Source organism: Phascolarctos cinereus, unplaced genomic scaffold (assembly GCF_003287225.1).
Source record: "Phascolarctos cinereus isolate Bilbo 61053 unplaced genomic scaffold, phaCin_HiC Scaffold_4;HRSCAF=312, whole genome shotgun sequence".
In the NCBI taxonomy this organism is placed as follows: domain Eukaryota; kingdom Metazoa; phylum Chordata; class Mammalia; order Diprotodontia; family Phascolarctidae; genus Phascolarctos; species Phascolarctos cinereus.
In genome coordinates, this window is record NW_027555847.1 from 5,936,602 (window position 1) to 5,961,800 (window position 25,199).

Sequence of the window (25,199 nt, forward strand, 5' to 3'; positions counted from 1 at the left end):
TCTTTGTAACCTTTTCTGCTCTTGTTTTTGTTTAATAACTCGGTTTTTGTCTCTCAGACTAAATGTTATTGGTTCTTTCAAATAACAAATCATTGTTTTATTTGTTAATTCAATTATTCTATTGTTTGTAATTTGTTATAATGTATAAAGTATCATAATTTGTTACTTTCTATTTTACTTCTGAAGGCTTGTAATATTCTACTTGTTCTTGGTCTATTAATTCATAGATTTTCAATTTTTTTTAGTTGCAAACTTAAACCACAAATCCTTTCTTCTCTCACCAATATAACCATCCAGTGGCATAAATTTACCTCTGGGAACTATTTGCTCCTATCCAATTACTTTTGACAGCCAGGCACACCTCATTTTTATTGTACTTTGCTTTATTGCACTTCACAGATGTATATATATCCATATATTTGTATTTACAAAGTAAAGTTTTGTGGCAATGCAGCATTGAGCAAGTCTATTGTCACCACTTTTCCAACAGTATGTGTTCACATCATGTTTCTGTGTCATATTTGAGTAATTCTTGCAATATTTCAAATTTTTTTATTATTATTATATCTATTATGGTGATCTGTGATCAGTGATCTTTCATGTTATTATTGTAATTGTTTTGGGCCACCTCGAACTGCTCCCATGTAAGACAGTGAACTTATTCCATAAATCTTGTATGTATTCTGACTGCTCCACCAATGGCCTTTTCTTCATCTCTCTTTCCTCAGGCTTCTTTATTCCCTGAAACACAACAATATTAAGTTAGGCCAATTAATAACACTACAATGGCCTCTAAGTGTTCAAGTGAAAGGAACAGTCAATCCATGTTGCAAACTTGTATTATTTTAAGAAACTGTCACATCCACCCCAATATTCAGCAGCCACCACCCTGATCAAACAACAGTCACTGACATCAAGGCAAGACCTTCCACCAGCAGAAAGATTATGATGACTCACTGAAGGCTCAAATAATGGGCAGCATTTTTTTAGAACTAAAGTATTTTAAAGTTAAGGTACATACTTTTTAAAAAGACACAAATAGGAGCAGCTAGGTGGCACAGTGGATAGAGCACTGGCCCTGGAGTCAGGGGGACCTGAGTTCAAATCTGGCCTCAGACCAAACACTTGACACTTCCTAGCTGTGTGACCTTGGACAAGTCACTTAATCCCAATTGCCTAAAATAATAAAAAAAAATTAAAAAAAAGACATAATACTATCACTTACTTAATAGACTACAGTAAAGTGTAAACATAAACTTTTTGTGCAAAACTTTTTTTGGAAAACAAAAAATTCATGTGACTTTCTTTATTGCAATATTAGCTTTATTGTGGTGGTTTAGAACTGAACCCTTAATATCTTCAAGGTATGCTTGTATTTTGTTGATATTTTAATACAAACTTAGACATTCTGGGTTTTTTTTATTCAAGCATCATACAGAAATTACTTTTCATTTTTATAGGCCTGTGTCTTTTGATATTATTTCTCTTAATGATGGCATATTACATTATTGTCTATAGAATTAATGTAAAAAAAATCTCCACCCTTCTGAATTTATTTATACTCTAGAAAGTGATCAGCTTATTTTTTTTTGTATTTGATCAACTTTTACAAATATTTCATGTGTAATTGAGTACAAAGGCAGGAATATAGTAAGAGGTTACAAGCTGAGGAGACACCAAGCACTAAGGGAAGTTCTAGAATAACAGCAGCAGAGGGAATGGATTTGAAATCCCCCAAGTGAGGAACAGGAGCCAGAGAAGAACAATGGCTGGCTGGACTGGGGCCTTGCACAAAACATAGTTCCAGGAGGAACTCAATGGGAGAAAGGGGTGGTTGTGTTAGAACGTGGGCATGGAAATAAGAATTTGGAGTCGTAAGGTGAGGAAATGTATGAGGCAAGGGGAAAACACTGGAGTGGTATGCAATGATGGAATGATGCAATGAATTTGGGGGTGGGGCAAATTTTGAGGAGAAAGCCAGGAAATGTAGCCATTGGAGGAAATTTGTAAAGGTCTAATGGGGTGATGTCAGACAGAATCACAGAAATGCAGAATCTCAGAGTCTTCAGAAGCCATCAGAGGTCTGATCTGTATCTGACCAAATCACAATTCTCCAGGTATCTTATGCTCAAAGACCTCTGGAATGGGTATGGACTACTTTTGGGTAGCACTAATCATAACAAAGAACAGCTGGGTGGTGCAGTGGACAGACCCTTGGGCCAGAGTCAGGAAGATCTGAGTTCAAATTCTGCCCCAGACACTTACTAGCTGTGTGACCTTGGGCAAGTCACTTACCCCTGTTTGCCTCAGTTTCCTCATCTGTAAAATGAACTGGAGAAGGAAACAACAAACCACTCCAGTATCTCTACCAAGAAAACCCCACGAAGAGTCAGACAGAGCAGAAAATGACTGAACAACAATACTAACAATGAGCATTTTTATCGCATTTTAAGGCTGGCAAAGTGCTTCACATTGTGTCATCTCTACTTCTCAATAACCCCAGGTGGTAGGTGTCTTTACTTCCCCCATTCTGTAGCTGAGGAAATTGAGGCTGAGAGGGGTTAAGTGCCCAGGGTCACACAGCTAGCAAGCGTCTGAGGCAGGAGTCCCACTCAGGTCTTCCTGGATATTAAGCCCAGGATTCGCTCCAAAGCATGAGATTGTTAGGAAGTCTTTTCTTACATGAACCCAACATCCTTCTCACTGTCCCCATGTGACACCTGCCCCCTTCTTCTCATCTTCAGGTTGAGCATCCCCTGGTTCCTTCAGCTGGTCTCCTAAGTGGCCATCTCGAGGTCTTTTGCCATCTTGGCCACTGACCGGCTTAGGAATATCCTGCTGGGCTCTTCATGCCTTTACTCTCACTTTCAACCAACCAACCAAATGAACCAGCATTTATTAAGCACCTACTACAGACAAAGTACTGTGTCAGGTGCTAGGGACACACACACACACACACACACACACACACACACACACACACACACACACACACACACATGAAACAGGCCCTAACCTTGAGCCCTTTGGTAGACTCTACTGGGGGAGATAACATACATATAGAGAGAAATACTGAATAAACACAAAGATGGAATATATAGGGTGTTCAGGGAGGATGGCACCTCTGGTGTAAGGACTGCTCCAATCAGTCACCCAACTTTCACCTGTGGCTCCAAAAAGCTGTAGCATGTGCAGCAGCCACATCCCAGTGAAACTGTCTTGGCAGACAGGCTAAACCAGGCTGAGGGTAATCAACAGGCCTCAAACCCACTGGTAAGTGATGGGATGTCTACCCCAAGTAGGTGAAGACTTCCCTTCAGTGGAATGGGTGGATGAGAACAATTTGTTCCAATAGCCACAAGGGTGGCAGAACTGTGGAATGATCAGAGGTTGGTCAGATGCTGAAGATGGCAAGGTCATCTGCTGCATCCCTGCCATGCCAGTCATCCTGACTTTTATCTTGCCACTCAATTATTCAGAAAGAGAGAGAGGCTGATGACTTTGTGCGAGTTTGCCTCACTTAAATCCAACTCAGGGGCAAGTGAAGACATCACCTGTGAGGTCATTGGTGCTCTTTGAGAATGAAGGCCAAGCAACAGTGACATGACTATCTATATGCTTCTGGTAACTGGTGCCAATGACTAAACAGGTCTGGACCCTCTCTGCTATCTGTAGCTGTCTTTGGACATTATACTTCTGGATGCTCTGGCTTGCTGCAATGTATGGTTCTCATGGATTTCCTGGTTTCTGTTTTGTTGTCTATGCTTTTAATCATCTATCATGCATCACCCATTAGTTCCTATATCTTCTTGGTACATGCCTATCTTCCTAGTTCTAGGCAGATACAAACTTGTAAAATGAGGATGTTGGGTTAGGTGCTGCTCCCTGAGATCTTGCCCAACTTTAGCATGGATGATTCCATGTCCCTGGTGTTACAAGGGACTGAACTCATTTGAATTTTGTTCAGCAGATATGGCAGGAAGACAACAAAAAAGCTTCTTGCAGATGGAGTAGAATATATTGATGTCTACAGAGCCTTGGGCTATTAAATACAGACCACAATCCCAGGTATGATGGTCTTGAGATCTGGCAAAGAACAAGCCCAAATGGTAAACACCTTCTATGCACAGGAGAAGTCATATTAACAGCCTAGGATTATGTAGGGAGCCTAGATAATTTCTGAGGTTTGTTCTATCAACCTAAATCAAAGAGAAAACAGCCAATACAGCAAAGGATTGTGTTCTTTAGCCAAGGCAAGGGAGTTGCCACACAGCAGCAAGTGCTGGGGTGATCAAGAATAGTACCAAAGGGGAAGAGGAGGGATACAATCTGGGAATGGCCCAGCTGTAGGTGAGAGGGGTTGGGACATTCTGTGGTTTTACAAGGTAAGTGTTTTTCGTAAAAGAAAATCCATAGAAAAACCTTGGGTATCTTGGAGGAGACAGTTGAGTATTTACACAATAGTCAGTGGCTGGGAGTGGGCCAGGAGGAGGGGGGAGTAACAACTGGCCAGCCTCAGGCAATTCGTGGGTCTGGGAATGGAGACAAGGTCAACTTCAGTCAGCTAGTAGTTGGTTAAGGCAGCAGCCATCAGCTCATAAGCAGTTGTGCCAAACACTTCCATCTATAAATCCCAATAATTCTGTGACCTCCCCCTTCTTCTTTTTATCATCCTTTGTGATTAAAGACCCACAATGAAAAGCTCTAACCACAGAGTTCTCAAAATGACAGCTCTGGAATTTGTTCAAACCTGACCTCACTTAATTGGTTGTGTTAATACCTTTTATTTGTATAAAGTGTAGGGTTTTTCAAAGAGCTTTCACTAGCTGTGTGACCTTGCTCATATCTCTTAACCTTCGTTAGCCTTTGTTTAACCATTTGCAAAGTGAGTGTGGATGCCTCTATAATTATAAATGTCATGCATCATTTCTTTTTTTCCTCCCAGCATATCCTATGAGCTAGGTTACCAAGTCACAGAAGAGAAGCCTGAGGTTCAGAGGGGCCAGGCCTTCCTCAAATATTAATGGGTAAAGCCAGGACTAGTGCCAAAATGCGAGGCTTCTGGTCCAGGGCTCTTTTCCATTCTGCCTTCTAATGAAAAGACTCTCAGGTCTATCTGATACAAGAATGCCATGCTGGTATTGCACAAACTTACTAAGTTGACTTCATCAAATCAATGACAGGTTTTTCTTACAGAAAAATCTTTCTATTAGTTTGTGGATAAAATAAGATAGATAACCAACCAGACTGCTGTTCCTTCTTTTAATATTTCCCACATATCTTTATGAAAAGATGCCTCAGACTCCTCATTTGTAAAATGAGGGGATTGGACTGATGACCTTTCAAATCTCCTCTAGCTCTAAATCTGTGGTCCTATGATCCACATTCCCACCCCAATTCTGAAGGAAATATGCTAAGGCCACAGCTTGACTCTGTGATGAGTCATCTTTGCCTTGGAGAAATGATCCCTCCCTCCCCCCCCCCTTGAGGACAAGAAGTATCCCAAGGGTCTCACTGCAAAGTGAGATGTCAAGTGGCTTCCACGGGAAGTGTGTTTGGACAGCCTGCAGTAATGACAGCTCTTATGCCAGCAATATTTGCAGGTTCCAAAGCCTTGTCCTCATCATGGCCCTATGAGGTAGATATACCTCAGTAGGTGTTGTTACTCCCATTTTAATAAGCACTTTGGCTACCCACATGGATGAGATCATAGGCCTAATGGAGTACTTTAGAATAGTTACACTGAGAGCTATAGCCCACACAGCAGTGGAAAGCAAGATGGTGGGGGGCAAAGAGCACAGGCTTCCAAGTCAGGATGCCTGGACTCAACGACTGTCTCACTATGTTGGACTGGGAACGAGATATTTAACTTCTCAAGATTTTGGTTTCCTCATCTGAAAAATGTCGGATCTCATAGCTTCCTTCCAGATCTGAGATTCCAACCATGAGCAATATGTCAAATCAAGTCAGAAAGCAGTTATTAAATACCTACTGTATACAAGTCACATGCTAAACACTGGGGGAACAAAAGATAAAAAACAGTCCCTGCTGTCAAGTACCTCTAGTGAGGGAGACAATATGCAACAATTATGTACTAAAGAAAATATAGATGGGATAAATTGGAGATTCTTGAATGTCATCCAATCACTGTCTGTTTTAATCCATAGTTAAAGCGTGTGTGCAAGCCAAAGTGGCCTCTTGTTAATGAATAGTGAACATTCAACAAGCCTTGAACATTGTGTTCTCTCAAGCAGATTCAATATAACCCCTGGAATTGTGTCGTCAGCGTTATCATCAGAAGGGGAAAATGCTACAATAAAGACAACTAGAGTCCCAGAAGTGAGAGCAGAACAACTCTGAAAACATTTAGTATGGCTCAGAAGCTTAATGATAGAATTACAGGAAGTTGTAAGTAGGAAAAAATAGAGATCTTAAAGACAATTTTAAAAAGACAAACAAGAAAATTGACCATGGAGAACAGAAAAATGGAAAATCTAAATAAAGCAAGGAACATGCTGAAAAAGAGAATGGCAAAGGTGGGACATAGAAGAACAGAGATGCAATAGAAATATTATAGCAAAACAACAAAGAAAGGAAAATTGGAAGAACACCGGATGTCTCTATGAACCAGTGATTTACTTTGAAGGCCAAGCTCAGCAAGACAATTTGAGCATCATTGGCTTCCTGAAAACACAAACAAACAGACACGGTGAAACAAAAGCCAGATGCCACATTTCAGGAAAGCAGTCATGAAAATTGCCCGGAAGTATTGAGCAAAAAGGGTAAAGTACAGATCAATAGAATTTATAGGATGATATCAGAAAATAGCTCTAAGCTTATCTCACCAAGAAATGTAGTCACCAAGCTCTAGTCAGAGAGAGAATTTTGCCAGCTAGTAAGAAGAGGTTGTTCATGTACCACATGCAGGTTACAGCTTTGAATTTATTGATTTGTCCAAGGTCATAAACTAACAATTGGTGAATTCAAAACTAGATCCTGGGGTTTTGGACTCTAATATAAGCATGTTTTACAGCCTTTTAACACTTTACTAGATGACCACTTCTTGGGGATGACTCATAGTAAATGCTTATTGATTTATGTAGTGATTGATATTATAAAGGCCATCCTGGTGCAGGTTGCATCAGATGACTGATGAGTTCCCTCTGATTTCTGTAAATGAGACCAAAGTCACAGGTCCAACCCTTGTGGAGCGCCTAGTTCCTTTTTCTCTAGTCCACTGCTATAGACTTCATGTGCCTGTCTAACCCCTCCCAGCTGTTTTGCAAAAGCAAGTCACTTCCTACAAGGGAGTCCAAGCATATGAGTGTGAACCCATCACTAATATAAATGAAACACCCCCCACTGGGAGGCCTCCTTTCTGCACAGGAAAAGTCTTTGGTGAGATTTTTGTGCACAAAGACCAGCATCCTATGGGTGTCTCACTGAACATGCTGGGAGTTTATGGTTTCCATTACAACATGTTCATAGCAGAGGGTTCCCAGGAGCCAGTATTAGGAGAATTAATAGAGCCCCAAGTGCTGAACCAGCCAAGATCAAGGCCTTGGCCCAGTTTCACCAAAGTGATGAGGGAAGGAGGATGGAAATGAGTCTTATTTTTCTAACCTCATTTGAGGATGCCTTTTGGTTCTACAGAAGAACAAAGAACATGGGAGAGACAAGAAAATGATTCACAGGCATAATAGAATCCAGCTTTCTCTTACATGTCACCCCTTGTCCAAGGAATTCCCAAATGCTCAGTGTGTGTGTGTGTGTGTGTGTGTGTGTGTGTGTGTGTGTGCATGTGGAGGGGGTGCCTTTGGTCTGTGTACATCTGACATCCTTCAAAGGCATTGTTTCCTGGAAGACACTGAGCATCAGAAACTCCATTCTGTCTTGAAATCCAAACCCTGCTTTGATGCTAGGCTGACATAAGAATGAAAGCAACATTTCACCCCCAGCTCCCTCCCCAGCCACCTCCCCCGCCTCAAGGAATCGATTTGGAGTACCAGAAAACAAGGCAACAGGGGAAATGCTTCCTTTCTTGGGCCCTACAAGGCAGTCTATTGACTTACCAGATTAGGAGCCCATCAGGCTGGATCAAAGGCTTTCTCTATAAAGGCTTCTTTTAGTGGTTGCCCTGTCTTTGTTCAAAAGATGCCCTGGCAGCAGGAGACAGGATCCTGAATGGTCAATGTAGAGGAAAAGACAAGGGGCCTGGAAAAAGATGGGGATGGGAAGGCAGAACTTTGGGGAAATGATGCTCTTTGGAGCTTCTGGAACCTTGAACACCACAAATTGGCGGGTCTAAGTGAGGCAGCAAGACACATGCCCGAGGCATGGGCCATACATCACTTCGAGTCAGTCTGTAAATGACATGTCCTTCTTCTCATTCCTTTACTGAGGACTGCAACATTTTAGTGATTCGTTCTCTAAAGGTTTTTCTTTTCATAAACTAAAATTTCATCTGAGACCCATAAAAATAATAACTGCTGTCACAAAGCACTTTACAAATATCTCATTTTATCCTCACAACAACCCTGGGAGGGAGGTGCTATTGTTACCTCCATTTTATAGATTAGGAAACTGAGGCAAACAAATTAGGTGGCTTTCCCAGGGTCACAGAGTTAGAAAGTGTTTGAGTAGGATTTGAACTCAGGTTTTCCTGACCCCATGCCCAATTCTCTAGGCACTGATAGCCCCTCAAAGCTTAGATGGATCTGATTCTTGGCAGCCATATTTGTTTCTGCCTACATTTTCCATTATTCCAGGAAATTCTCTGTGTGGAAACTCCAATGCAAATAGACAACTGGCTGTGACATTAAAGAGTTGCTTGGAGCACTGTGGGTTTGAGCGATTTGCTTTTGATTGCATGCATGGCAATGAAGAATGTAGAGTTCCATTTTAGATCCACTGAATTTGAAAAGCTTATGAGAATCTAGTTTGAAATCAGAATTTGAGAATTGAAAAGGATCTCCATCATCTAGTCCAACCCCTGCCTAAGAGGAATTCCTGCTGCAAAATACCCTCAGCCTCTGAAGACCTCCTTGGAGGGAGGGGAACACAATAGATTTTGTCCACCAAGCAACTGGCAATGCAGGACTGGAGCTCTGGAGATACTCAGGCTGGATCTATAGACGCAAGAGTTATCTGTTTGGCAAGGCTAATTAAATCCATTAGCCACTAATGGGAGTACATGAGGTCACCAAGTTAGAGATGCTAAGGGGAGAAGAGGGTCTAGCACAGAGCCTTGGGGTATACTTTCAGTTAGGGGCCATAATATGGCTGATAAACCAGAAAAGGAGATGGCTGAGAAGGAGCAGTCTTACAGGTAGGAGGAAAACCAAGAGAGAATAGTGTCATGGAAACCCAGAATGGGGAGACAAGGACCACAGCATCACAGAACTATAGATTTGGAGCTTGAATGGGCCTTAGAGTATCCAGATGTAGTCCAAATCATTGGATCTAGGGAAAATTCAGATCATTTCCATGATCTATCAGCCTCTTAGCTCTGTCAGAAAAAGAGAGGAGGTGAGCCTGACCTATCCTATTCTTGAAGGTGACGGCTCTGGAGGACAGAGTGAGGCTGGTGACTCTGTACAGTCCTCCCTCACTTCAGTCCAACTCACTTGCATGTCACAGCCTCACCTCCCTGATGTCGTGGTCCTCTTCCAGAACGAAGGATGAACAGCAGCAACAATTGTGGAAGGCACTGCTAAGTCAGAGAGCGTTGTTTCCCTTTCTAATCGCTCACAAACCATCCCACACCCATTTGCACTGGCAAGTTGGGTCCCCCAAAGGATGCCAGTTCCCCCTTAAGGATCTAGGAGGCACCCCTTAGGATTTGGGCTATCTTTCTAATGCAGTCAGCTGGAGCCTCTCTTGTGGGGTGTTCTCCCCAATGTCCAACACAATTTCCAGTCAATCTCTCCCCATACCATTGATGGACGCAATGATTAGAGCTTCAGTGTCATTTAACCAATTAACATCAATTACCTTTTACAAAGAAATATTGACTAAGGAGATAGAGCAAGGACAGAAGTCTTCAAACCAGAGGGGTATAACACCGCCTCTGTCACCTTAGTCCTAGGAGAGAATAGCTTCAAACCTGGAGTGGTTGCAACAAGGCATCTGTCCCCAGTGAGTTTACTTCAGAATGGCATGGATGGTGGTTGAGTTTCTCCCTTGCTGCAGAAGGACAGTTGAGAGTTGATCCTCTGTTAGGCTGGGGCAAGCATGTCGCTCCCTGGGGCTGCACTGGAACCTCATCCAGCTTGGCCACCAGCAAATGTTGGCACAGTCTCCAGCTCCTGAGCTTCTGAAGGCTACTGGAGGCTCACACATCCCTAGCCATTGCCCATCTAAGAGAGGGAAAGGCTAGATATACCAGACAGAAAATAGTGATTCCAGGAGCTCGTGGCTCCATGACCAAGGCCTGTCCCCAACTGGAGGCCTCTGGCACTCTGTCCTCCTTCCTCGCCTTCAGGGGAACAGAGACCATGAGTTTCTTCCTAGCCTCGCACTGGAGGCTTGGAGGCCCCAGAGTTGCTCGTCTGTAGTAATCACTTCCTCTTGACTTGTCATGACACTCACATAGAAGAGGACAAAATGGTTGGGTCAGGACCACAGGTGAGTGAGTTTGGTCACTAAAGGAAAGAATGAGTCAGAACCAAGGACATTCATGGGAACAACAGAGAACTCTAGGCAAGAATGCAAACTTTGCCAGGCAGTGTCTAAGAGACTGGACATCTGGACTCTGATTCCAAAGGAGGGAGAGGGAGCCTGTGTGCCAGAGTGGGAGAGGTTGAGCTGTTAGTGGAAATCTAGAGATTGGCACTCCCTGACTCAGCCCTGCAGCCCTAAAATGAGAGAGACGTTGGATAGGAGCCTAAGTCTTAATAACCTGCCCCAATCAATCAACCAGCAAAGATTTATTATGTACCCCCCCCTCCACAACATGCCAGGCACTGTGGCAAGTTCAGACAAAAAAAATGAAACAAGTTGTACTCACAAGTGTCTAGTACTATATAGGTACCAATAAAATATATGTACAAGGTAAGATGTTTTTGGAAGATGCTCAGAAAATCAGGAAGGTGCCATGTAGGAAACAGCATCTGGGCAGAGTTTTGAAGGAAACAAGGAAATCTAAAAGGTAGAGATAATAAGGGAGTATGTTCTGGGGTGGGGTAGGGGAACAGCCTATGCAAAGACTCAGAGGTGGAAGATTGTATATTGTAGATAAAGAACAGCAAGAAAGACTGGGTGGGCTGAATTGTCAAGCGTGTGAAGGTGGGTAATGTATAAGATGGGGAGAAAGGTAGCAGGGAGCCAGGTTGTGAAAGGCTGTAAATGACAAAGACCAGAGTTTGGATTTGACTCTAGAGGTGAGAAAGGAATTGACTGAGCAGAACAGTGACATGCTTAGACCTGTGCTTAGGCAGCTGAGTAGAGTATGGGGCCCCAGAGAAAGGGAGCCCAATGGTCATGGAGTCACATCACCTGTGGGGCACAATGAGGAAGCTGCCCAATCAGAAGGGGCTTGATGATTCTGCATGGGAAACAGAAGAGGTTGGGGTTGGATGGGGGATATCAAGAGAACCCTGGGACTGTCACGGGAATGAAATCAGTGGCAATACCATGACTGTGAATGGGAGTGTCTGACAGGTTCGTTAACCAAAGACTCAGGGAAGATGACAAGAGACTTAACAAAACTCATCTTTCTCATCCTCTTGGCTTGTCTCTTATCCCACTGGCTACTGAGAGCCCAGCCGAGGTTCCTCAAAACCTGTGACCAGACATCACCCCACAGCAGGCCTGGGATAACAGGGCCTTCTTATTTCCTAGAGGAAAATAATCCAGAGGCTATCCATTAGCACCAGCAATCCCCAAGGACCCTGTGACCCCATCCACAGACATCAGACAAAAGATGCTAACAACAAAGGCAGAATCATTCAGGGCTTGAGTCACGGATCCTGGTCCCAGCATCTGCTGCCATGGGAGGGCCCAGCTGGGCTTCTTGGGGAATGTGTGTGCATATTATATGCATATATATGTACGTGTATATGCATATGCACATATATATGTGTGTGGGTGTGAATGTGTGGAGCATAATTTTACATTTCTATATTTTAAATGAAAGGGAATTTGGGAGAATGAATGAGGATGAGAGGGAGATAGAAATTGGTGCATTCTTCTTCATGTAGCCAGACAGGGCAGCATGTTTCAGGGCTCCTGTTTTCTTAGAGACTAATTCCTTATTCATGGCATTAGAGGTGGTGTTGAGAGCTTCTAGACACAACTGTCTAATTATTGAGAGGAGAGCTGGGAGAAAGGAAAGGACCTGGGACATACAGCTTGGGGCTGGCCAGGGGTGTTCTGCTCAGCGCTAGAGGAACAAAATGCCTTTTCAAACAGAGGTGTCCATTTTTCTCAGTCCTGGGACACAGGCAACATTGGGAGCCAGTGTGGTGTCATGGAAAGATCTCTGAGACTTGAGTCAGATTGCTCCTAGATTTAAATTCCAGCCCTAACATTTAGTAGTCATATGGCCCAAGGCAAACCTCTTTTCCTCTCTAGACCTCACCTGTAAAATGGAGATAAAGAAAATTAAATTCTCTTCCTCATAAGACTATTAGAAGGTGGTCTGTAAACCCTAATGCTCTTGTGTCCATCGTAACACTGGGCAATGGTTTAGAGCTTCCACAGAGACCCATGTCTTTGGACTTCTGACCATCCCTGTGGTCTTGAGACTTCCAAAGATTTCACAAAGGCCCAGACAGACCAATTACACACAACACAATTGGTCTTGTATAATAAATGTTTTAATGCATGCCAAGGAAGGTACAACACATATCTTGTAACAGGAACATAGGAAGAGGACTTCACAGGAAAAGATACTACTGAGTCTCAGTGGGTGGGAAGAGAGGCAGAATACAACTGGGTCTCTCCTTTGGCCTCTTCAGATCATGGCAGAAATGCCAGAATTCCAGAATTTGGGGGTTGCAAGGGACCAAGCTAAGCATGAAAGGTACCCCAACTATAAAACCCCTACCAAGGGTCATCCAGCCTCTGTTTTTGGACCTTCAAGGAGAGGGAGCCTATGTTCCCCCCCCACCTCCACTGCCTCCAGGATCAAACATCTGCTCTTTTGCTTAGCTTTTAAAGACCTTCATAATCTGGTCCCAGCTGGTCTTTGCAGCCTTATTGAACCTTCTGCAGTCTTGCCTCTGTTCTGTCCTCATCTCTGCATCACAGAGCCACTCTCTTCCTTCAAATCACAGATCAGGCACCATTTGCTATTTGCAGCAGGCACCCTCTCATTCTAACTCTCGAATATTGAATGGGTATTTCTTTGTCTGTATATACTTGCTGTCTCCCCAGACAGAACTTAAGCTCCTTATAGCAAAGAATGGTTTCATTCTTGGTCATTGTAATCCATAGCACCTAGGACAGTTCTTGATGCACAGCCAATGTTTGTTGTTTGACTGTTTGATCCCTGGGTGAGTAGTTTGAGTCCTGTCCAGCTCTTTGTAACCCCATTTGGGTTTTCTTGGCAGAGATACTACAGTGGTTTGTCATTTCCTTTTCCAGCTCCTTTTACAGATGAGGAAACTGAAACAAAGAGGGTGAAGTGACTTGCCCATGGTCATATCCAGGGGATATTCTGCCTTTGGACCATTCTAAGTGTTAGGAAGCTTTTTCTGAACTCAAGCCTAAATTAGGCTCTTTTGAATTCCCCTCTTCACTACCCCTGGATCTATCCTCTAGAGGCAAAGGGAACAAGACCACTCCCTTTTTCACACAACAGTCCTTTGAAGACTTGAAATAAGCTATCTAGCCTCACCCTCTTCCAGCCCCCAAGCCTTCCCTTCCCTTCCCTTCCCTTCCCTTCCCCTCCTCTCCTCTCCTCTCCTCTCCTCTCCTCTCCTCTCCTCTCCTCTCCTCTCCTCTCCTCTCCTCTCCTCTCCTCTCCTCTCCTCTCCTCTCCTCTCCTCTCCTCTCCTCTCCTCTCCTCTCCATACTAAATATCCCCAGTTCCTTCAGTTCATCTTCACAGGTCTTTCACCATCTTGGATATCTCCCACTGTCTCTCCACCTCATGAATGGAGTTCCAAAGCTACGTCTCTCAGGATTGAACACAATACATTAAATGTGTTCTGATAAGGGCCAAGGTCTCTTGGCAGCTGGGTGATACAGTGGATAGAGTGCCAGGCCTGGAGTCAAGAAGACTCATCTTTGTGAGTTCAAATCTGGCCTCAGATAGTTAGCTGTGTGACCTTGGGCAAGTCACTTTACCCTGTTTGCCTCAGTTTCCTCATATGTAAAATAAGCTGGAGAAGGAAATGGCAAACTCCTCCAGTATCTCTGCCAAGAAAATCCCCATTGGGGTCACAAAGAGTCAGGCACGACTTAATGACAACAACAAGGACTGTGGGCCATCACCGCTTCATTCTTGGAGTGTTCCTTGATGGTTCTTAACGCAGCCTAACATCATTGTAGCTTTTTTGTCCTTGGATTTGGAGCCAGCCAGACTCAAAGAAGAGTCATTAATGGCCTTATGTCAGTTTGTACTCTTGGGCTTATATTGGCAGTCAGAGGGTACAGTGGATAGAGCCTGGGTTGGGAGTCAGGGAGATGAGTTCCAACTGTGCCTCAGATACTTTCTAGATGCATGTTCCTGAGTAATTACTTAACCTTTTTCTGCCACAGTCTCCTAATTTGTAAAATAGGGGCAATAATAGCTACCACCCACCAAAAGGTTTGTTGTAGGAATCAAGTGAGATATTTGTAAAGTACTTTACAAACTTTAAAGTGCTATATTACTGCTATTGCTGTTATATTGTACTTGCAGACCACTAAAACTGCCCTCTTTTTTCATACACATTGATGTCTCTCTTACCAACCTCTCTAGGTTTGTATTGGAGAAGCTGATTTTTTTGGACCCAACTGTGAGACTTCACATTTATTGAAATGCATCTTGCTGTATGACGTCCAACAGTCTATCTTGTCAAGATTCTTTGGGATCCTGGCTGAGGCCAGGATGTGTTCACAATCCTTCCTAGCTTTATGCCCTCGGACATAATCCCCATCTATAACTTTATACAAGTCATTGATAATATGACCTCCCTGAGAGAGGGCTGTTGCTTTTTTTCCCCTTTACTAAAAATAAGCAGGAGGGAAAGTGGGGGAGGATTGTTGTTCTTGCTTTTCTTTGTAAACCCAGTGCTTAGCACAGTGCCTTACACATAGTAGGAGCTTAATAAATACTTGTTTATTGATAGAGCTAGGCATAGATCCCTAGAGCACAGCCCTGAAGACCCTCTTCTGATCAACAAAAAACTATTAATGACTACTCTTTGACTACTCGGGCCAATTCCAAATGCATTGCACTTCCTGAAGGCTCCATTAATTAGATCTATGTGTTTCTCTGCCTTACCAGTTTAGAGACCCTGCCAAAAGCAGGAGGAAGCTGGGCCTGCCATGAACTGATCTTCATGAAACTGGGCTGGAATTTTGTTCTCAATGCTTCCTTTTCTAGTTCTTCAATGCCATTGCCTTAATAATCCATTCTGGACTTTTAACAGGAATCAAGGTCAAGTCTGCTGGCCTAGAGATTACAGAATCCACTCTCTTCCCTTTCTTTAAAAGCAGAAAAATATTTGCTCATTCTCCAGGCCCTTGGTAACTCCTACTATCTGTGATGATCTTTCCTTGATCACAGAGTGGTGGCTTGGCGCTCACCTCCACTAGTTTGTACAGAACCCAAGGGATGTCATTCATCTGCAGTGGAAGACAGTGCAAGGAGTATAGGAAAGTCTCAGAAACCACAAAGGGAAACGATTCTGATGAGGAAGAAAAACGGGAGTTCCCCAAAGATGCCAAAGGGTGTGTACAGAGGCGTTGGTCTTGAACCTAGGTCTTCCTAGTTCTAAGGCCAACTTACTAGCTATGTTACACTGCCTGTCAGAGTGCCTTGTAAGGAATAAATGTTTGTTCAATTTAAATGAATTATTTAATAGGAATAAAGAACATCACCATTGCAAGAAATTTAATTTCCATTTTTACTCTTATTTATGTATATTTTATAACTCTTCTCCATTATGGACAGCAGAGACCCTTCATTTGGATGCTGTTATCACAGTTTCCAAGTTCTGCATAAATAAGCAGAAATAGAATTAAAGAAAATAAAGATGGAAAAAGCAGCTATAGAAGACCAAGTATATGCAAAGGAGGTCTATGCTGGAGGCAATACAGGTGTGAGGCTGAAGAGATGAATTCTCAGGGCTCTGAAAGAGAAGACCCCAAAGAATTAAAAAAAAGCTCAGATCTTATTATTACCAAAAAAAAGTGAGCAAGAATATTAATAATTGACAAACCATATGCCCATTTTCTCCCATCTACAATTATTAAAGTGAAGCTATTGGACACAAACATTGAGAGTACGGCATGGTGTTCACAAAAGCCTCTTGGCAGCAGACTGTATCTTTACAGTCACACAACTGACCAATATATGTGGTATATTCATGTAAGATCCCACTGGGCTACCTGTTGACTACATCATAGCATTTGAGTTAATTGAGCAAAATGCTGCCTCTGAGGCTCTCCTCCCAATCCTAAAAGAGCCCTGAAAACATGTCACGATAGAGACAACATTGTTCAATGAATTTCTGATCACTAATCCCCAAGGCACAAAATGACAGCCATGATCACTGAAGGTGCTTTTCATGAGCGTGGAGCATGCCCACTGCCCAGAGAATTTGAAGAACAATTTCCTATCAGTAGTAAGGTACTGTTCTTTGTGGATGGTATTGTGCATTAAACCACAGAACAGAACAGAACACCTTAAAAGGAATCCAGAAGCATCCAAGAGTTTGGTCTAACTATTCACCCAAGAGAAGCCAAGTAGGTGAGAAAGGTCTTTTGTCCTGAATGTGTGATAGGGTTGGATAGACAACTGATAGAGCTGGATAATCAGAATGTAGACCTTAGACAGACAGAATACCAGAAGCTGAGTGCTAGGATGGTCCTCAGCAGCCACAGGAATTCAATCTACAAACAACAGAAATCCCTAATAGCACATAACTGATAAGAAACTATCCAGTGTGCATGAAGATCTCTAAAGGAGGGGAAACTGTTCATGTCTCAAGATGGCCCACTCTGCTTCTGCATAGTTCTCATTGTTAGGAAGTTTATCCTGACATAAAATGTGCTTCTTTGCTACTTCCCTCCATAACTCCTGGTTCTGCTCTCTGGGGCCAAACAGAACAAATCTCATCCCTCTTCCAAAGACTTAAAGCCATCCATCCTGATCCCTCTGGGCTTTCTCTTCTTCAGACTATAAATCCCCAGTTTCTTCAACTGATCCTTACATAACATGGCCCCAGGACCCATTGCCAACCTGGCTGGCTCCTCTGAATCAATCTCAGCTTCTCAATGTCCTAATTAAAATGTAAGGAACCTGAGACTCTGGATGAAGTCTGATCAGGGCAGACAGTAGTGAGACTGCCACCTTCCTATTCCTGCAAACTCTTCCTCCCTTCTCCTAGACCACGATCACATCAGCTTTTTTGGGAAGCTACATCGCACTGCTGACTCATACCCTCTCCCCAAGTCTTTTTCAGAATAACTACTGACTAACCATGCTTCCCCCACCTCATACTTGAGAAGTTGATTTTTTGTACCAAAGTACACAAGTGCAAGACTTTATATATCTTCCTGGTTAACTGCATTTTATTAGATTCAGCTCAATACTTGAGCCTGTCAAGATCTTTTAACATCTTGATTTATCATCCAGTGTGTTAGCCATCCTTCTCTGCTTTGAGTAATCTGCACATTTGATGAGCATACCACCTATGCCTTTATCCAAGTAACTGATAAGAATGTTAGACTGAAAATGGAGAATGAGAGGCCGCTAGATGGCACAGTGAATACAGCTCTGGCCTTGGAGTCAGGAGGACCTGAGTTCAAATCCAGACTCAGACACTTAATACTTACTAGCTGTGTGACCTTGGGCAAGTCACTTAACTCCGACTGCCTAAGGAAGAAAGAAAGAAAGGAAGGAAGGAAGGAAGGAAGAAAGAAGAAAGAAAGAAAGAAAGAAAGAAAGAAAGAAAGAAAGAAAGAAAGAAAGAAAGAAAGAAAGAAAGGAAGGAAGGAAGGAAGGAAGGAAAAAAGAAAAAAAAAGAAAATGGACAATGAGCTAGGCCCAGAATTAACCTGGATGATGTTTGTCCTTCTTTCTCAAAGAGGACCAATAACATCAGGAAGGTGATGTGTTGACTTGCCAGTGAATTGGCTTTAAGTGAGGCAGCGATGTGCAAAGTCATCAGCCTCGCTCTCTCCTCCAGAGTCACAGGTTAACATAGGTTAAGACGACTGCCTATGGCCCTGGACGCAGTGAGAGAGCTGGGGCCTTTTTAAGCTAAGGTCCAGGTCTCAGTAGGTCAGCAGCAATACCTATTTAGTAATTAAAGGCTAGATAAGAATTGAGGCAAAAGATGGCCAAGTTTGCCTTTACAAAAGAATCCGTCTAGGAGGGTAAGATCCTTGAGATTCTGTCCAGAACAGAAATAATTGCTATTTACACTCACTCTAAGCCTTCAAAATCCAAACAATGAGCAAGTGAGGCTTATGCTGGGACCTACTATTGGCCAATCAGTGAGAGCCAGAGTGATTTGAGTTTAAAGGCATAGCTAAGTAGCTCCATTTGAATTCCAATGGATAATGACAGAGGGGCTAGACTGCCACTGGGGAATGGCCTACTGCTTTTATTAACCCCCAGACTTCTCCTGGATACTGAGGCCCATCTTTTAACATTGATAAGCTCACAATGTTGCTGTATGGCTTCCAGCCATTGCATACTATATTCTCTGAAGAATTAAAGTTGAGGATCATGTGAAGGGCAATGAATGGAGAGGTACCTGGAAGGTGGGAGAAGGCTGCAGCACATTGCCCAATCAAGAGACACACGTACATGAGACACAAAGTAAAGGATGTCATGGGGGGAATATGTACCTGGGAAAAGTAAACCAGTCACGTGGTGAGAATGAGGGATAACAGAGTTCTACCCTTATATGTCACTGGTCTCTATGAATGTCAAGAGATCCTAAGGAAGGGCTTCTCCTCCCTTCTCCACCATCTATGATGGGTGAACCTCCTTGGGTGTATTTTCATGAGTATGAGGAGGAGACGGCTGGTGATCCAAAAGGTTGGAGGCAATACCCACACCTAAGAGATCAAACAATCAACACTGATTAAATGCCAACTGTGTGCAAGGCATTGTTCTAGGCATGAAAGACAGAGAAGAAAACATCTTGCCCTCCAGGGATTTTCATTCTATAAGCAGAGACAACATGGGCACATACAGATAAGAACAATCACAGATATAAGATCACATCAATCGGAATACCCAAGTAGCTTCCTTCTAATCAGAGTTGAACTAACCACCCTAAACTGAACCCAGCAGTAAGGAGTTGGGCATTTATCTAGTACACAGTAAGGTCATAGGCATGTTTTGCTGCATGTCTATCTGTAGGGGTTGGGGATTACCTTCAAAGCTGCCTGGTAACTGGTCTGGCATGTTAGAAATGTGACTTGTTAAGTTTATCCTTTCCTATCAAGGAATTCCTTGAGAGACACAGAAAGAGGTCATTGTCTGCCTCAGTTTCCTCAACTACAAAATGGATATAATAATAGCATCCACCTCCCAGCATTGTTGTAAGGATTAAATGAGAAAATTTTTGTAAAGTGATTAGCACTGTGCTAGGAATTAATGATACAGAGACACATAGTAGGTGTTTAATAAATACTTGTTTCCTTCCTTCCTTCTTTCCTTCCTTCCTTCCTTCTTTCCTTCCTTCCTTCTTTTGTCTTGTTTTGGGCCAAGGGCAGAAAGCTTTTCCAGGGGCATGCTTGGGACTGTTTCCACCCTGGGGACTTGTGAGAGCAGAGCCAAATTAACTCTCTGGGGAAGAAGGACCTTCTGATAGCAAGATGCCAGGATGGATTTTTGCCAATGCTAATTATGGTATTTCATTTTCTGGTTCTCAAAGTCAAAACAAACAAAGAAACAAACAAAAAGGGTTTTGCTTTATTTATGGCTAATATCTGGCTTCAGAGAAGGTCTCTCAAATCTTATTAAGATGTTGTTCAAAAGCCAATCAATCATTGCATGTATTCCTATAGCTCCTTAAAGGTTTACCAAGGGCATCACAGATATTATCTCATTTGATCCTCACAACAAGCCTGAGAAGTAGGTACCATTTTTATCCCCATTTTACAGATGAAAAAAAAATGAGGCTGAGAGCACTTAAGTGACTTGCTCATGTAGGATTTGAACACAAATCCTCCTTATTCGATGTACTGTGCCCTTTAGCTGCCTCTGAGCTCAAAAGGAGCTTTCCTTCAGCACTACCCGACAGATTTCTACATGAGCAAGAACCTACTCAGGTGAAGCCTTTGGGATAATGATCCCATTTGGCCACACCTGTGTCTCAGCTGAAGTTCTTCCTGGTCCCCCAATTATTTACTTTCTGATGAGGTCTATAATGATTTCTGGGGCCTCATTCATTAGATTCTTAGGTATGGTACTTTTCATGGCATTACACAAATATTTAGTTTTCAAATACTTTGATAGCTCTGAGACCTCATCAATATTGCCATTCCCTTCAATAATGCCAATCACGATTCATCCCTGCTTGTCCATCGGTGTAACTCTTATCCATGTCCTCACCCAGGTGCACCATCTGGGTTCCATCCATCTTGCTGAGGCCTTCTCCTGGTTCATTTGACATTATGAGGAGAGCATTACTGGTCTAATAGGTTATGTGACTCTTTCACCAATTGACCAGCCCATCTTATTTCTGCATACATTTCTTTGATGACATCTTACTCCAGCTCTTTCCTGACATCTTCATTTATTTATGTTTTATTTTCTTACTCCCATTACAGCTCTGCATTGCCCCAGGTATGATTCTTATTTACAGTCTTGGGAGATTGTTATGTTTCATGACTCATGGCCATAGAACAACTGTGAGAGCATATTGGTGTTAAAGTGTTTCAATAAGAAACTTGGAGTCATCAATAAAATTTTTCAATTTCCCAAAGGAAACCTTGGCCCACTCCTGATCAATTCTCACCCTTACTCAGTGCCCATTCACTTTGCTTCTAATGATAGATGAGCTCTATAGGCTGCCCATTTAACTGCATATCCGAGTCTAGACAATAAAAATTTTTCACCCACTTGGTTTTGTGTGGATAGTTAGATCAAACTCTTTTCAATGGTTGTGGAGCTCATTCAAGAACTGCTGCAATGTTCTCTGTCCTGATGCAACTAATAATAATCCCCTTCACAATGGAATATCTGGAGGACTGAACTATCCATAGGGAGTCTCTCCTTGACTGTAAATAAGACAATTAAATTTATAGCAGTGAATGAAGATTTAATGGGCTGCAAGCTCAAGACGAGTAAAACAACATGACATGGAAGCCAACGAAGCTACTGCAATTTTCAGCTGTGTCAAGAGAAGCATAACGCAGTCCTGCTGTATGCTGACCTGGACAGACACTGTTAGCATCGTGATAAGCTCTGGCAGCTAGACTTCAGGACAGACTTGGAGAGGTGGAAGAGGGTCCTGAGGACAACAACCAGGATGGAACAAGGCTTCAAGTTCATGTCCCATGAGCATCAGATGAAGCAACTGAGGGTGCTTACACTGGAAAAGACAAGACTCAGGGAGCCCATTATTACTGTTTTCAAATATCTAATCATCTATTATGTGTAAGAAGGTTGGACTTGTTCTGCTTGGCCATAGAGGGCAGAACTGGAAATAAGTATGAAGCTGCAAAGAGGCAAGTTTGGGCCTGATGTTCCTAACAGTGAGAGTTGCCCCAAAGTGAGATGGGTTGCCTGAGGAGATGGTGGATTTCTTCTCCCTGGAAGCTTTCCAGTAGTGGCCAGATGACCATTCATTGGGAATATTATAGAAGGGATTTTTATTCATGTATAGGTTGAACCGTCCAGTCATCAAGGCCCTTTCCAATTCTAAGATTCCATGAACATTTTGGGAGTAAAAGAAACCAGAACCAACCCATCCTTCTGAGCCTCTGCAGTACTGAGGCTCCAGCCTCATGTGTAATTCTCAATTAATTTTACATCTCATAGTGCTATAAAACACGAAGGAAAAAGGAAGCTAGATGAAACATTTAAATAAACTTGGCCTGCTCTCTGAAAAAGAGACTTGAACTTTCAGGGAAAACGACTCCTAGATGGAGAACGTGCATTAGTGATGGAAATCCATTACTTATTCAATAGCAAGTGCATTAAGGACAGCTCCAGAAAATCCAAAGCCCCGCACCCATTGCTGGGGCCTCTCAGTGGAGGCCAGCAGCTCTTCATAATTTATGAAACAATGACTCTTTTCTGGGTCTTTGTTTTCCCTCGGCGTTGGCCTTGTGACCATGATGTTAGGGATACAGATTCTCAGCTGGACCATTTAATTCTGTAAATACTTAGGTTTTGCATTGAAATTCTGTGACTGGCTTCAGCTTTGACTGCATGCAGTAGCCTACTTCTTAATGGAGCCAATCTGGTGGAATTCCAGGCTTATAAAATGTAAAGTTTATTAGGACTTTCTTCTTTGATGTGCTAACTAGCTCAGGGACACAGGCAGGGGCAAAATCCTTTCATTTAAAAAAAAAGGTAGTCTCTTTTCATAATGACTTAGAGGGAAATAGCATTCTTTGTTCAATGTTTAATGATCTTTCCTTTCTGACATATACTAAAGACATCAAGGGATTATTTTCCTACTAATGATGAAAATCAATGGTTTTCACATATAGCTGCACAGTGCACATCTCTGGGGTCAGGCAAAAACGTACCTCTGGTGCTTTGCTATGGCATAACATTGACCCTGGGCTCCCAAAGGCTTTGCCAGCAGAACATAAACTCGGGAAGTTTCTACCCAGGAGGAAATGATTCCAAATCTCCCCTGAAAACAGACCACATTTCTGCTTTTGAGAACCAGCCTTGCTAACACACAGAGAAGCTCATGACCAGCAGGCTGGCCACTGGTTGAAAGATTTGCTGAATATAATGAGTCAGGAAACTGACAAGTAAAAAAAAAAATACTCCCACCCTGTATTAGTGGCTCCTTTCTGCTTTATCAGTGGTGGAGGTGGAATAGCAGAAGGCAAGGAGTGATTGCAAAGAATCACCTTTATTTTTATACAAGCAGCAAATATTAATGTAACCATCACTACTCAATATATGGGTTTTTTTGTACAAAATCCAATAAAAGAGCAGGTGACCAGAGAAGCTAGACCATGTCCACATTGCCATTCTTCAGAAAACACCAGAAAGTTGCAACTGAAAGGAAGGATCGCCTATAGGATCTGCTGGGCCAGGCCAAAAAGGTGGTTGGAGAGTTGTTTTCATCAAATGCCCAAAGGTAACAGAAAGTTCCACTTCATAAGCTCATAGAATCACAGTCTTTCAGAAGGGGAAGTGATCTTACTGACCATGTAGTCCAATCTGTATGTGAAGAAGAGTCCCCTCTATGACATTCTCAAATAGCCATTTAGCATCTGCTGGAAGACCTCCAGTGAGGAGGACCCACAGCCTCCCAAGGCAGGCCCTTTTGTGTATGGAACGCTCTGTTGGGAAATTTCTCCTGATATTGAACCTCAAGTTGCCCCTTTACCATTGGCACCTTTTGCTCCTGAGTTTACTCTCCGTGGCCGAGTAACACGTGTCTCATCTCTCTTCCACGTGCCAGCCCCTTAGATTCGTGGATGTGTCTCTTGTGCCCCCTATGTCTTTTCTTCACGAGGTCATACATCTACTCTAAGTGACCGTCATAGGGCATGAACTCAAGACTATTCACCATACTGATTACCTTTCTTTGGACATTTTCTAGCCTAATTATCAGTTGCCTTCCTTAAATGGGCTTCCCAGAAGTGAATACAGCTTCTAGACTTTCTCTAAGCAGGGGGATGAGTATAGTAGGATGACTACTAGCTCCTTATTCCCCAAAGTTATACTCCCTAAATACAGTCCAAGATCACGTTAGCTCTCTCATCAGCCACATCACATGACTGGTGTACACCGAGAATTCCATCCACCTACCCACCTAGACCCTATTCAGACACACTTGCCCATTATGGACTCAAGATTGCCCTTCATGGACTCAGGATTGTAGAATCCTAGATTGAGATCTGGGAAGGACCTTAGAGGTCAACTTAGAGTCAAACTCTTTCATTTGACAGATGAGCAAACTGAGGCCCCAAAAAGTGCTGCGCCTTGCTCCAGGTCACACAGGCAGGATTTGAACCCAAATCTTAGTACTCAAAATTCAGTGCTCTTTCTACCACATTATAAGCTCAAGTGTAAGACTTGAATTTCAATTCTGCCCATTAAACTTAATGCTCTAGCCCATCAATTTTTTTTTGGTAAGAGATTCTTTCATCCAGCATGTTGGCTATCCCTACCAGGTCTGTGCCATCTATGAATGTTGTAGTCATTAATAACATTGTTAAATAGCACAGGGCTAGGCACAGATCCCTGGAGTGCTCTATTGGACACTTCCTTCAATGTGGCCAGTCAAAACACAACTACTTTTTGGCTCAGCCATGGGACCAGTCAGCCAATTAGTCACAGTTGCACCTAACTGTATTAGAAGACAACCCATATTTATGCATTTTGTTCTAAAGAACTTAATCAGCCACAATGCTAAAATTATTATGGTTTGTATCAACATTCCCCTCATTTAATAATTGTGTAATCCAAAAAAAGTAAATGATATATACCTAGCTTGATTTAGTCTTAATGATCCCATGTTAGCTCACCGTGGTCACCTCTTTCCTTTCTAAATGCTCCCAAGTAATTCCTCCTGCATTCTTACCACATGTTGAATAATATGCAGAAGCAATTCAGCAACTCTGATCCTCACAAAGCACAGACCAGTTTTTGTCCATCCATACTTGTCAGGATAAGTATTGGTAGTTCATCTGGGCCTGGTGAATGGATGGCATTCAAGGTACTTAGCTACCCTCTAATCATTTTCCTTCCTCACTCCTCTTGGGTTTTACAAGCTCCCTGTTACGTGTTTTTCTTCTGTCCTTCCCAGTCCAAAGGTCATTCTTCTTTGGTGGAGAAGGCAGAGCTGAAACAGGAATTAAATATTTCTACTTCTTTTCTTTCATTC

General features: G+C 42.7%; 1 protein-coding gene across 1 annotated transcript in view; it reads right to left on the bottom strand.

The window, feature by feature from the left end:
- Positions 1 to 362: 362 nt before the first annotated feature.
- The window catches only part of MRPL32 (mitochondrial ribosomal protein L32), a 63,365-nt gene continuing 38,528 nt past the window's right edge, over positions 363 to 25,199 (bottom strand). Inside the window, exon 4 of the mRNA XM_020964482.2 lies at positions 363 to 741. The gene's annotated coding sequence lies outside the window, so the exon portion shown is untranslated. The remainder of the gene's footprint in view (positions 742 to 25,199) is intronic.